Genomic DNA, 15,026 nt, shown 5'->3' with positions numbered 1-15,026 from the left:
TCGGGCAAAGCTACACGAGGGCTGTCTGCGCCAGCCGTCCCTAATTTAGCAGTATAAGACTAGAGGGAAGGCAGCTCGTCATCACCACCCACCGCCAACTCTTGGGCTACTCTTTTACCAACGAATAGTGGAATTGGTTGTACATTATAGCGCCCCCACGGCTGAAAGGGCGAGCATGTTTGGTGTGACTGGGATTTGATCCCTCGGCTATCAGACTGAGAGTCGAACGCCCTAATCGCCTAGCTATGTCGGGCCTAAGCACGTAATAATCTAGATATTGGATTTCTGAATCTACAAAGTTTTAGGAACTACGCATGACTGTAACCTTTTTTTTTTCATAGCTATATTTGAAAGATGAAATGAATGCTGAACTGCAACGTACGTAGAAATCAGTATGGGTTTTATACGGTATAAGAATGCAGCAGTGGATGTTTCTCTAGTGTAAATCATAATGGTATTGTTAGACATATAACTATGTGTATTAAAAGATAACATCTTTAACTGTGTCAGGTAAACAATTCATCCTGTCTCATCACAAGAAGTTACATCGAGGCTAGCGAATATCGAAGTAAAACTACGTCTACTTGATTTTTATGTGTGAATAATGAAAATTTTATTTATTGTTTGAAATAAATATTTTATTTTTTTTCCTGTTCTTGTTAATTCAGTCCATCGTAAAAATATTTTTCAGTTCTTCCGGATTGCAGTATTTAATACCTTCGTGTTGATTCTAATCCTATTTGTCAATATCAAATATGTTTCCCAGTAAAATCAGGATGTAAATTGTGAGTGCTTGTGGTGTGTTGAAGAGGATGTTTTATTTCTCATTCAAAAGATCAAATAAATTTGACCTGAAGCAGCTAACAAGTAACGAATTAGTATGGAAACAACATGCATAGTAAACAAAGATTTAGTCATTGTGACCTTTTAAGTAATTTGTAAGGTTCTTTGTATAGTTTGGTTTGTTTTGAATTTCGCGCAAAGCTACACGAGGACTATCTGTGCTAGCCGTCCCTAATTTTGCAGTGTAAGACTAGAGGGAAGGCAGCTAGTCATCACCACCAATCGCCAACTCATAGGCTACTCTTTTACCAACGAATAGTGGGATTGACCGTCACATTATAACGCTACCACGGCTGAAAGGGCGAGCATGTTTGATGCGACGGGGATTCGAACCCGCGACCCTCAGATTACGAGTCGAGTACCTTAACCACCTGGCCATGCCAGGCCCTCTGTATGGTTTCTAGTTGAAAAAAAAAATGTATACGATAGAAGAGTTTAAGACTGGATAAGTAGAATTCCCTTAAGTTTGTTATTAATTTGTTTTGCTCCTAGAAGCTGCTGTCCGTGAACCCCTTAAGATTTTGGAGTAAGAAACTACATAAAATATAAGTCCACTTATATTTCAGAAATTTTATAGTTTCAACTTCAGGGTGACATAAAACTTGAATTTCAGTCTAATCTTCCAGGGTTTTTCTATACCAGTCTTCATATAAAACGTTTGTTGTTGTTTCTTCTTTTTCCATTTTTTTTATTCTTTTCAATAGCGTTTACAGCAGTAATCAAAACCTGCGTAGGTAATTCGGTATTTTTATGGTACGGTCGAGCCAGTACGAAGCTTGAATCAATATTACAGCTACAGGAAAAGAAATGTAGGGGATCCAATTTTATCCGGGGGGCATCTATTGTATAGTATACTAGCTGCTGTAACTAGCACATTCATTTACGATAGTACGGATTTATTTTTTTGAGAAACGAGGATTATATTGCTCTGGCTTTAATATAAATGAAGTAGAACTCTCCCACAAATATCTGATTAAAGAAGCGATCAGGGAAGACTATATCTGTCTAAGTTTTCTCTATTCCTCCAAAACGGATCGCATTGCGGTAAATTTCTCTGGCCGAGGTAAAACAGCGATATTCATTCATCTGCTGATTGAGAACGTTTGATTTTAGAAAAAAGAAACGTCCTGTGCATTGTACATGGAATGTTAGGTTGTGTGAAACCTTCCACCATTGCAGGATGTTTCACCTAAAACTCTGTGTATTTTGATAGAAACCAGAAGACTAAGTTGTAATATACTTTCACTAGAAGAGTTTAAACCTGCTGTTGTGAAATTGCCGCGTTTGAACTAAAACATGGGTTAGTATATTTAGGAATTTTGAATAATGCTAAATATAAGTACGTACATTGAAATACGCTATTTCTGTACAAAAGTGCGTCAGTAATCATGCGACCACTTGGATACTTAAAACGGCAACATTATAAATTGTTTCAATAATGAAACATTTTTTAGTGTACAAGTCAAAATTACCTGGTGTCGTGAAGGTACACTAACGTTTTTTGACGTATTTGTGTAGATTTAGTTGTTGGGCGGAATGTGTGACCACATACATGTTAACAAGTTTTAACTCTTTACTATTCCTGTAAGAAGAGTGCATCTAAATGTTTTCGATTGTGCTGTACTCGTTAAAGATTGCTGCCTACGAGGCTTTTTGTTTGCTACCATAAATGTATAATTAGAAAAACTTAAATATAACAAAGTTTTAATTGTAGTGATTTATTACTTTTTCGAATACTGTTGTTAATTTATTCTGCACTTCGGTGGTTCAGTGCCATGTCTGCAGACTTACAACGGTAAAAACCGGATTTCGATACGCGAGGTGGGCAGATTACAGGTCGCCTTTTGTGTCTTTGTGCTTAAACTACTAAACTACAAAGAATTCGTTTTTTTAATAATCCTAAAAGAATACCAGAGAAAGTACAGTCGTCGCCTTTTCAGATGATTTTTAACTGGGGCAATTAGAAATGGTTTTGTTTTCTTAATAGGGGAGTAGGAGGCAAATTTATAGTGGGGGGTTCAAGGTTTATTTCATTGATCGAAGTCGGGGGATGGTCTTGCCTTAGAATCCAGAAAACCTTTGGGTTCTAGATTAAATTTTAAGCTTTATTTTTTTTTCATTCGGGGACGTTTTTCTATTATGGAACAGAGTGAAACAGAGTCCTACGCTATTGTTTAACATTTGTTAGTGAAATTAAAATTCAGGTCTAATTTTATAATCTTGTTTTTGTCGTCAGAAAAGACAATAGTATTCTCTTCCTGATGCACTGTATTGTCGCCCAACTTAGTTGTCATTTTATTCTAAACTTAACTTATCTTTATAGTTTCGTATCTTATCCATTGTGCACTCAGCGTTAGAGCAGCTGGCAAGAACATCACACAGACAAAAATCGTTTTTCTTCATGAAGTGCAGCTTCTTATCTGTTTATTACTTTTAACTTAATATAACATAATACTTCGCAAGCCACTTATTTAATTACAGCCTTTAGTTCACCTGCGCCCCCTAGTGGCTCATCGGTAAGTCTGAAGGCTTATAATGTTAAAATCCGGGTTTCAATATCCGTGGTGAGCACAATACAGATAGACCATTGCGTAGCTTAAGAAACAAATTCGTTCAACTGCTATAGTGTCCAACTACATAGGATCCTTTCGTTCTTTCTGTTATTGCGGAGGTAACTTGAGAATCTTATATCATAAACACAGTTGATGTCTTCAAAGCAATGCCAATTCTTTATAAGAAGTTATGTCATCAGTATTTTACGATATTAGGAAGTTCATTTTATTTCGCAACGGCATATTACTCTATAGAAAACACGTAGCCATGGTTACTGTCATACTTTACTGCAAAAGCTCAGGTAAATGTTAGGCCAAAGTCTTAAAAACATTTTGACTCAGTAGTTGTGGAACTTATCAAATGGCTCGGTTCTCACACTTAAGCTCCCACGATACGTTTAAACTTCCCACAGGTGATCATCATTAGATGAGGGATAACCTAAAGCTATTATTATATGCCCCATAAAAAAAGAAAAAGAGCCACGTTGTTTATTTAAATTACGCCGAATTCAGGTAGCCATTAAAATGCATCTCAAACCCTGTTTCCATTTTCCGGACGCTTACACTGGATATTACACGGACCATAATACTCAATTATGGTCATACAGCGAGACACGTAGTCACGTGCTTTTAGGATGGGAAGAAAAGTGACGTCAAGATAGGGGGCGTATTTGTTTGTGAGTTACGTTACCGGAAACTGATGAACGAAGAACGTAATACTGAATCAGATGCAGAAGCGTACTCAAGAGTGGGGGACCGTTACCCCATGAACTCTTTTAATACGGACTCGGCCATTTTGATGGAAGTAATGCTTACTTCCATGCTTATAATGTAACACGTGTGTTAATATTGTTTATATAAATCTACAATATGTTTGTGTTTAATTTTATCCCCTCACCCCCACACCTACCTAAAGCAGTCAAACGTGAATCCCTGTGCACAACTCTCTGATCAGATGCTTTATATGGTGAAACTTATGGATTTGGCGAACAACATAACAACAAAGGATAATCACACTTTTGCAAAAATATGAATTGATATGAGCAACATGGGTATGAAAGCAAACTGAAGATTTATCCAAACTGACGAGAGGCCATAAGTTTGTATTGTTCTTCTGGAAATCGTCAACGTTTGCAAATGAGATACACAACAGATGTCATTCTAGCGACAAGGAATGAAACATGTTGACAGTATTTAAAAAAGCAACAAAAACTGTCTTCAATACTTAATAAAAAACAAGTGTCGTCGTACCAAGAAGACCAGTGTCCGTTTTTTTTTGTTGTTGTTACGTATAGTTTAGTTGCTCGGTCCAAAAGAACGTGAAAGTATGTGTTTGCATGACGTCCTACATTTACTTATCCAGACTATAAAAACAACAACACGTGTGAGCCAGAGTAAGTCTGGCAGAACGTGACATCAGCCGGACCAATATTTTGTTACAGTAACAACAGAGGTTTTCAACCTTTAACTTGCTCTTCAGAAGTTTCTAGGTAAACAGATACTTACAGTAGTATGTATAAAACAGTATAACTGCATAATAAATTACACGTGTAATCCGCAAGTGTACATATTTGTGTTTACCTATAACTTTGTTAAGTGCCAGTGAACAGGCCAGCTGATTAAGGCTCTCGATTGTGAGGGTCGCGAATTCGAATCCCCGTTGCACCAGACATGCTCGCCCTTTCAGTCGGGGGGGGCGTTATAATGTGACGGTCAATCCCAATATTCGTTGGTAAAAGAGTAGCCCTAGAGGTGGAGGTGGGTGGTGATGACTAGCTGCCTTCCCTCTAGTCTTACACTGCTAAATTAGGGACAGCTAGTGCAGATAGCCCTCCAGTAGCTTTGGGCGAAATTCAATATAAAACAAACCAAGCCAGTGAGCACCTGTTTTTGTGAATCATAAAGAAATACTATTAATGTATATGTATACCTTCGATAAATTGTAGTAAAATTAGCACAAAATTCAATCTCAGATTAGCAATTGTTGAAACAACCAAAACCTCCCTACCACTAGCCTGATCAATCCAAAATCGCCCCTTCTACCCATGCGTTAACCTATATAAATAAACGTCTATATATGTGCATGTATCTGCTCCTTATACCTTTCCATATTCCTTGACCAATCAGTGCGAAACGTGACACATGGCACAGAATGACACGAAGAAGGTCATTAGAAGGTTGAAGGCTAGAACCCACCTTCTAATTTCATATTGATACAATTCTTGAAAACAGTCTGTTTTTCTTTTCTTTTCAGTACTGGTACATTTTGTATATTTTTAATGCACTTTTAATGTTCATTGTTTAACGAAAAAAAACAGAAGCACAGTTTCCTATCCTTTGTTACACCTGTCTCACGAGCGGGATACTTCAGCTAATCAATAAATAAGCAACACTAGCGTTGGATGAGAGTTTCGTGATAAACGTTCCTGAACAGTGTTTCGTAGGGATTTTTGGTTTTAGAGAGATGTGAAAAGGTGGCGCCATTGTAGCGCACGATAATTGGATAAGGAACATGAACACGACACGCCTACGAAGAAAGGACTAAATGAATGGCAGTCCTTTCGCAAGTTAGTGAACGAATCGCTACTACTTGTGAAGTTCGGAGTTTGTAGGGTATAGAATGAAACTTAGCTGTGTACTATAGCATTGGAAAACTTATGGATTTAAGGTAAGGAGCAGTTATATGTTAAAAGTGAGACTCGTATCTCGAACCCTTAATTTAGATATATACACTAGTAAATTACTCGAATAACTTCGTGGTAAACAAAAACTCCGAAATAAATACTTAATATCTTATTCGTTTTTGGATGGCTGTTTTACAGGTTATTGTCACTTATCAAGTTAATCTTTGCAGCCAATCTTGAGAGCTCTAAAATTCCTTTAATTCTATATCGGAGGAAGGGACATGACACAAATTAACAAACGCAGGTTATTGTCTTTTCGTACTAGTTTTCATACAGTTCTGTGCGGCTGGCTACGAAATCTCAACCCTCACCGTTATCCGTTGTTTTAAGGCCTCTATATGATTTGGGAAGACACAAACGTAGCTACTTACATGGTCACACAGAGTTCAGAAAATGTATTTTCCTCAAATGTGGAGATTTTCAGTTTCAATTTATATTTTTGTTTGAACGGCCCCTTACACATTATTTTAAAATCAGTTTAGTCAAATCAGAGAGTCCCCTCAAAATCCTTTTGATCTCCATTTCTTGGAGCCCCCTTTCACTATCTTTTGAGGGAAATAATCATTGAAAATTTCATGACGTTTTGTGGAATATATCGAAAGAGTTAAAAATGAAATAAACTTGGGTGTATGTATATATAGCTACTCGAGGGCTATTTGTGCTAGCCGCCCATTATTTAGCAGTGTAAGACTAGAGGGAAGGCAGCTAGTTATCACCACCCACCGCCAACTCTTGGGCTACTCTTTTACCAACGAATAGTGGGATTGACCGTAACGTTATAACGCCCCCACGGCTGAAAGGGCGGGCATGTTTGGCGCTACGGGGAGGCGAACCTGCGACCCTCAGATTACGAGTCGCACGCCTTAACACGCTTGGCCATGCCGAGCCCCAAATTAATTGACTCCAAAATATCAACAAGTTTTAGTAGAAACTATCGATTGTAAATAAATTCTGACATCTTACAGAAGATGTAATATAATCCAGATGACTCCTCAGAGCCTCGCCACCCAGGCTGTTTTGAATACCATATAATTCAAAATTTTGATAATAAACATATTTTATATTAACTAATTAAATAAAAATAACTCTGCAGTTTCGTATCCCTGTCGCACAAAACATGTTCTCCTTTTCAGCCGTGGGGGCGTTATAACTGTACGGTCAATCCCACTATTCGTTGGTAAAAGGGTACCCCAAGAGTTGGCGGTGGGTGGTGATGACTAGCTGCCTTCCCTCTAGTCTTGCACTGCTATATTAGGGACGGCTAGCGCAGATAGTCCTCGAGTAGCTTAAAAAACAAACAAACAATCTACTATTTTAAGTAAATTACTTGTTAAACTAATTGGTCTGTAGCTGTAAGAAGAAGTTTTCATTTTATCAGGCTTTCAAATAATTATAACATTTAATTTCCACGTTTTTTGAGATACATCTTGATTTATAAGATAAAGTAAATAAATTGTAATTTTTATCATGTATCTCTTTATCATAATTCTGTTGTATATGATTCAAGGGCGCTATTCATTTTAACATATTTTAGAACAGTTATTATTTCATGAAATGTAACATATTTTTATTATTAATTTTGTGGATTATAGAGTTCATTATTTTCAAATTGATAATTACTTTTAATACGGAACTCAACTTTCAATCTTTTCTTGTTATTAATACCATTATTCACATATTTGTGCCACTTACTATTGAAATAAGGATATTGTCTATCCTTTGTTATTCCAGTCATCATGTCTTTAAACAAAAAGCTTTTTCTTGGTCAGTTTTAACATTTCTGTTTTTCCAGTTAATATCAAAATAATTATTTTATCAGAACTATGGTTAACGTATTTTTAAACTTTTTCGAAAACTTACTTGTATCATTTTCTTTATCTAAATCCTTTACTAAATGTTTTCAAAATATTTTACTTTTTAATTAAATTTCAAAGACGTTTTTGTTTTTGTTGTGTAAAGGTTTAAAACATGAATTATGGTTTCTAACCATAGTTCTTCTAATCACTATTTTAGAGATGTGTTTATCATGGGTTCATCCCTGATGTTCGACAATGTCACTGGCGACGGTGATACTGTCCACCTGAGTGCCGTTTTAAGGGCCATTGACCTTTTTAATTTTGTTTAACTTTTTAATTCGAAAATTGGCCTTTTGTTTTGTTTTAACATGATTTCTATTCACATGGTTCAATACTTTTATTTTAAATTTTTTAACCTGTTGTTTGGTGCAGATAGCCTAGTTGCTTTGCACCAATAAACCAATTCTTCTAAGCCTTTCTTTCTCATTTTCTTTAATTTCCAGTTCAGTTTCCTTTGTAAATTCCCATTAAGTTTTTAAAGGATAGTATTTTGGTATACCACAGTTAGCTCTCATTCTAGAACAATTACAACTAACAAATAATAGGAGAAGTAGAACAAATCGTCAGCCACATTTAATATTTAAGCTTTATCGAACATAGAACTAGTGTAATGTGTATATTTATATAATATTGCTTGAAATATCTTTTATAACACAACAAATAATTTAAGTTACGGACTTAATTTTTTCCACAATAACTAATTTTAGTAGAAATAGTATTGATTGTAACTAAACTTCATATATAATATTCTACAACTCCAATAGGTATTTTCTACTATGATTGCACTGCTCTTGATAGGGTAATACTGACTTTGATAAGAACTCGTCTTATCGATGAAGTTGCGTAAAGTTAAACATCGCCTAAAAAACTGCATTAGAAACAGTAGAAGTCCTTAGAATAACTATTATTATATTAACATTACTTAATGCATCGCTAAGGTTTGTTGAAGCTAGAAGTTGATGTTAGTTTTACTTTTACAAACATAACTTAAAACGATACAAATTATATTGCGAAAATAATTTAAAGGGTAAGTTTATTTATTTTGTAGTGTTTGCATAAAAATTTATTTTCTGTTCTTCCAGCTGACTGGCGTTTCTTATTTGGCCAATATAAACAAATCATGTGGCTATTCTACCAATAGAGGGCACATTTTTGTGTGTTTATTACTTGATTAAAAAAAAGACACAAAAAAAACCAACCTTTTGTGACTATGTCTTGGAGAGAAACGTATAGTTATGTAGAAAGTAAGATTTTCTATTGCGTTGAGTTGCTTTTCAAAAGAACATTTGTTTTATGTACCAGTGGTATTTATATTAAGGTTCTGTCTATTTAAAACATGCTGTGCAATTTTGATTAATTCTTGAATAAAAATGCTTATACATTTCCGTTTACTATTTAATATATCAAGTTTTAAATTACGAAGAAACGAACAACAGTTACAAGATCATAGAGGTCGTTATCTTTTCGTCTGTACAGAGTCACAGAAGTGACATGATTTTTTCAATCATGTACTACGCGGAGAGGCAATCTCTCGTGCACTATCATGATGGTGTCACAGAAGCACAACGGATATTCTTGTCCCGTCAGTACAGAGTCGCAGAGATAACTTTGTTTTTCTACACAATAATATTTTTTACTTTTATCTGTGACACTGAAAAAAAAAATTTTCCTACCTCTGAAACAGGGTCATATTCTTCCCATTTCAGCGCAAGGTTACAATAACAACAAAAGTGAGCTTTTCATAAAAATTCGGTTACAGAAGCTCGCTTGTGCCATTATTATTACATGGATTGAGAGGAAGAAAAAAAAATAATTGGCTGTTTCGTCTTTCGGATAAACGGTTAATAAATTTTGTTATTTGTTGTTCTTACGTGCATAGGTATTAAGGTTTTTTTTTTTGTGAAAAATAAGTAAATCATCGGTGATCAACTGCTTTCGGATACTTTAATTATGATCAGTATTTTGGACAAGTGCCCTTCGTTGCTTGTGAAGATGAAATTGTGTGAAATGAAATATCCAAGAAAAGTTTTTTTTTTTCGTATTTGATACTAGAAGATTAATTTTACTTTATAAGATGATCTTTTTTTTCTGCCAATGAGTGGCGTGGCACCGAAAGTTTGACGCTTGGTCCTATACTTTTTTTTTTCCTGTTACGACCTTAATTCCGACTAGCCTGGGATCAGACAAGTTTTTTGTTAGCCAAGAATATTTACACCCGGATGTTTGGTCCAGTCTGCAACCAGCCCCGGCATGGCCAGGTGGGTTAAGGCGATTGACTCGTAATCCGAGGGTCGCGGGTTTGAGTCCCCGTCGCACCAAACATGCTCGCCCTTTCAGGCGTTATAATGTAACGATCAATCCCACTATTCGTTGGAAAAAGAGTAGCCCAAGAGTTGGCGGTGGGTGGTGATGACTAGCTGTCTTCCCTCTAGTCTTACATTGCTAATTTAGGGACGGCTAGTGCAGATAGCCCTTGAGTAGCTTTGCGTGAAAATTCAAAAAATAAAACAAACAAACAGTCTGCTACCATGTAGGACGAGCTTATTCGGCAACGGGACCTAAAACACTCGACTCCAGTTTGCGAGTCGAATGCCCTAATCACCAGGTCATTTCAGGCCTGAAGACGTAATTAATACTTACACATTTGGTTTAAGGTTAATCCAAAGTTTTGTAGACTATGGACGGTAGTGTTTGTCGCAGCTTCTTCCGAAGAGAAATATTCATAAAACGAGATTATAAAAGAATGTAAAGCTAACGGTCGCAATATCTGAAAGTATTAAATATTTTTCATGGAGCGAGAAGACTTGCAGCAGAGCGTTTCGAACAGCGAAATCATATCCAAAGGTAATCCAGGGCCAAGTGAAGATTATGATTAGGAAATAGAACTCCCTGATTACAAAAATAAAAAAAAACAACAATTATGATGAATCTGTAAAAATCCCTTTGTATCTTTACCATGACAATAAACAATGATTTGATGTTGACAGAGACTCACAGACAACTGGGATCACAACAGACTCGTTGAAACGCAGAGGTCAAGTCCTTCGATGTAGTTTAAGTGGACATTTGAGAATTTGGTCTGCGTAAATGTAATCTCCGAAGCGATGTCCACGTATTGTGGACAGTTTGAGGAATTTTTGTCATGAAGAATGGTCTATGAATGACCAAGAACTTGTTTAAATGAAAAATTATGATTTCAGGCAATGGCTCGTAATCATGACTATCGAAATGAATACAATCAACAATGGAGAAAGCAACCTCGAGACTTGGAACATTGTGTGTGTTTTTCTTAGTGTTCCTTCACCTGTAACGTGAAGTTCCGGTTGGTTAATTCTGTTTCAACTGTGATAACCATGTTAAAAATCGCATTAAGATACTACTTATTAGTAATATATCATTATTATTGTAAGTATGCTTAGATAGAATAAAAAGTTGTCAGTTTTTGAAGATTGTAGAGTGGAGGTGATATGTACAACAAAACTCTTTGGTAACTTTGATACGCTTTCTGGTAATATTTGATGAAGTACAGACACACACAATAAAACAAAATGGTTATAATGATGGGATATCGTGACAAACGCCAGTATTTTTCAATCGACCGGTAACGAAAGGATGGCAAAGTTTACCAATAGCTGCATCATGTTGGTTCGCGCTGTTATCAGTAGTGGGCAACAATGCCTGGATTGATGAACACGTTAAAAGTTATTCCTTTTGGCTGTTAGATCTACAGAGCGCGCATTCTTGACTTATCAAAAGCATATTCTTATTTGGACACCAGTTTGATTGTGACCCGCAGTATTCTTGTATGTACTTTTTTTTTATTGATAGTTTGGAATTAAGTACAAAACTACACAATGGGCTATCTGTGCTATGCCTACTACGGGTATCGAAGCCTGTTTATAGCGGTGTGAATCCACAGACATGCCGCTGTGCTACTGGGGGCAAAAGGCTTCTCTCTCATTTATATTGTTCAAGTTGACTCGCAACGTGAATTTGAAGCTCGATATAACATTCTCCAGTTTTTGTTTAATGTATAATAGATTTAAATTAATTACCAAAAGTTGTCGTTAGGGTTCAGTTATTTTACCAAAAAATTATATATCTATAAATGTAAACGCTGTTAATAACACGTACAATGTACATTTGCATAAAATAATTTTAATATATATATATACATGAGTGTGTGTGTAAATTTTTTCATTATTAGTACAAACTTGTATATATCTCGAAATCTCTTGTAAGTTAACTTTAATTAGGCTTGAGTACATATAAATGTATTTATATTACTAGTTACACTAGAGAGGTTTGGTTTGAATTTCGCTCAAAGCTACTTGAGGGCTATCTGTGCTAGCCGTCCCTAACCTGGCAGGTGTAAGACTTGGGCTACCTTTTTTACCAACAGATAGTGGAATTGACCGAAACATTATAACGTTTCCACGGCTGAAAGGGCAAGCATGTTTGGTATGACGGGGATTCGAATCCGCGATCCTCAGATTACTAGTCGAGTGCCTTAACCACCTTGCTATGCCGGGCCTATTAGAAAGGATGGTACAATTAATATGGTTAATTTATTGTAAAACCTATGTATTATTAATTTTATCACTATTGCTTATATACGCATAAATTAGTTATACTAGCAAATACCGTGTATTTACCAAAGTTGATATCGTAAACTGTTTTATTGTTCAGTTTACATATCGCTAGTATTACTAGTTTTGCCCCCCGCTAGTACAGCGGTATGTCTCCGGATTTACAACGCTAAAATCAGGGGTTTGATTTCCCCCGGTAGACTTAGCATATAGCCTGATGTGGCTTTGCTGTAAGAAAACACACACACACACACATACTCCATTTATCAGCTATATTTTTGCGAGCCAACAACACCTCATACTTCTAATTTGATTTTATTACTCACCAGGATTTCTACAAAACTACCCTGAAAACTAATTATATGCCTAAAGTAGCGCATCGTCAATTTTATATGCATAATAATAGTATCTATTTCAATACAAGAAAGGAGCTATTTGGAACCCAGGCGGAAGAGTTCATGTTAGAATTAGGTTGATAGGCTCGTCGTTGTTTCTGTACGCTTGTCTGGAAACGCCACAAACTTTCTTACTTGGAGGCCCAGCATGGCCAGGTGGGTTAAGGCGTGCGACTCGTAATCTTAGGGTCGCAGGTTCGAATCCCCGTCGCACCAAACATGCTCGCCTTTTGAGCCGTAGGCGTGTTATAATGTTACGATCAATTCCAATATTCGTTGGTAAAAGAGTAGCCAGAGAGTTGGCGGTGGGTGGTGATGACTAGCTGCCTTCCTTCTAGTTTTACACTGCTAAACAAGGGACGGCTAGCGCAGATAGCCCTCGAGTAACTTAGCACAAAATTCGTTGGAATAGTGAAATCTTTCAGTCGTTCATTAAACACTTATATAGCGATTTAGGTGGCTTTATAGAACAATAAGCTTTAGTTTTTTTCAGCCAATGCTGTGAAATAATCATTACTAAAATTCAGACATTTTAAAGGTGGCTTTAAACGGTCGACGTTTATGGCCGCCATTCCGTTTAGTTTCATTACGATTCGTGCTCAGTGATATTTGTAAACATATGTATATATTGTACAATTAGTTTATAAAACACTTTCTGGTCATGTATAAATAATTTATTTCTTTTTTTTAAAATGTTCACGAGAACTGATTCCATCATTGTGTACTGTTTGTTACACAATACAAATCTCTCTGATGTCACCCTTGTGTTTTGTTTTTGGAATTAGATACAAGGCCATGCAAAGGGCTAGCGGCGTGAGTTCGCGGACATAACGCTGAAATATTAGTCTGGGTGTTTATAATAATTTAAGATGTTTTGTTTATTGTTACATATAACAATTTTTTTCAATCTGAATTGTTTCTTATAACAGACTTTGAAGTTGGGTTATGGAGTAGATGATTTTTAAATGAACTCAAGCGTTTCTGCTTTAAACTAAACTTTACTTTTACAAAATTAAGAAGAAAAAAGCAAAATCTTTGAATATAATATTTCTTACAACAAAATTTTAGTCTTTAACGTGATTATACCGTAGGAAACGGATAGATTTAATGCCACGACTGTGACCATCTGCTGTTGGCTTTAATTCTATCACCTGCTATAGATGGCGTCACGGGCCATAATTAACAATAATTTATGCGTGCTTTATCTTATTTTTATTAACCTTTTCAACAATGTAGGTTAACAATACCTCAAAGGTAATGTTCTCAATATCGGCTCAGATTAAGCATAGGATGTTGACAATATCAGGACGTACGGTTTTGAAATATTAACCGGTGGAAAACGCTGATAAGAAAACAATATATTCGAATTTTTTAATTAGGTTCTACATTAGAAATTGTGCAAGGACACGTTACATCTAACTTTTCACACTGACTACATTATGATAATACAATTGTGTAGATATAAGATTAAGACTAAATATTTATTTTAACTAGAAGCTTCTGTCAAGAAGAAAGAGTCACCAAATTATCCGAAGAACCGAGGTAGAAAATACATGTAAATATACCTTAATCTCAATATTTCAATTCCAATTATTTCTTCTGTTTATCAGAAACTGAGGCGACGAGAAATTACCTGAGAATTAAAAAATATAAAAGATGAGAATTTGTTTGCTTGGTTTTAACTGTTATAAACTTTACAATTCTCGAAACATGTACGAATACTGAAATTTAGTGTTATAAGTCTTAAGGGGAGGATATGATGAATAATTTCTGAATATAAGCAAAGAATAAGAAGAAGATATTTGGTTAATTCTATAATTAACCGAAATTAAGTGTAATGAAGAATAATAATTAATTTTGTTCAAGAAAAGTTTATCTCTCTGTTTCATTAATAACGTGAGAAAAATTTATAACAATATTTATATTTCAAAAAGTTGACTCGGAGGGTTAAATTGTACGAATAAATCGCGAAACATTTTTAACTCCATAAATGATTTTAGTTACAGAATTTTGAAATAAATTTTTCTTAATAATCATATATTGATGAACTTGCTATTTTACGTGATGAAATCGAATATTGGCCCGGCATGGCCTAGCGCGTTAAGGC

At 35.6% G+C, this 15,026-nt stretch overlaps 1 protein-coding gene across 2 annotated transcripts in view; it reads left to right on the top strand.

The window, feature by feature from the left end:
• LOC143226854 (uncharacterized) overlaps positions 1-15,026 on the top strand; it is a 140,988-nt gene that overhangs the window by 26,775 nt on the left and 99,187 nt on the right. The window contains exon 1 of one of the 2 annotated variants that reach the window (XM_076458354.1): positions 5,940-6,063. The exons of the other annotated variant lie outside the window; for it this stretch is intronic. The gene's annotated coding sequence lies outside the window, so the exon portion shown is untranslated. Of the gene's footprint in view, positions 1-5,939; positions 6,064-15,026 lie in introns of those variants that run through there. 2 annotated transcript variants of the gene reach the window in all.

Source organism: Tachypleus tridentatus, chromosome 1 (assembly GCF_004210375.1).
Source record: "Tachypleus tridentatus isolate NWPU-2018 chromosome 1, ASM421037v1, whole genome shotgun sequence".
Classification (NCBI taxonomy): Eukaryota; Metazoa; Arthropoda; class Merostomata; order Xiphosura; family Limulidae; genus Tachypleus; species Tachypleus tridentatus.
Note: the sequence above shows the minus strand (reverse complement) of the source record. Positions and strands in the feature narration are given on the sequence as shown.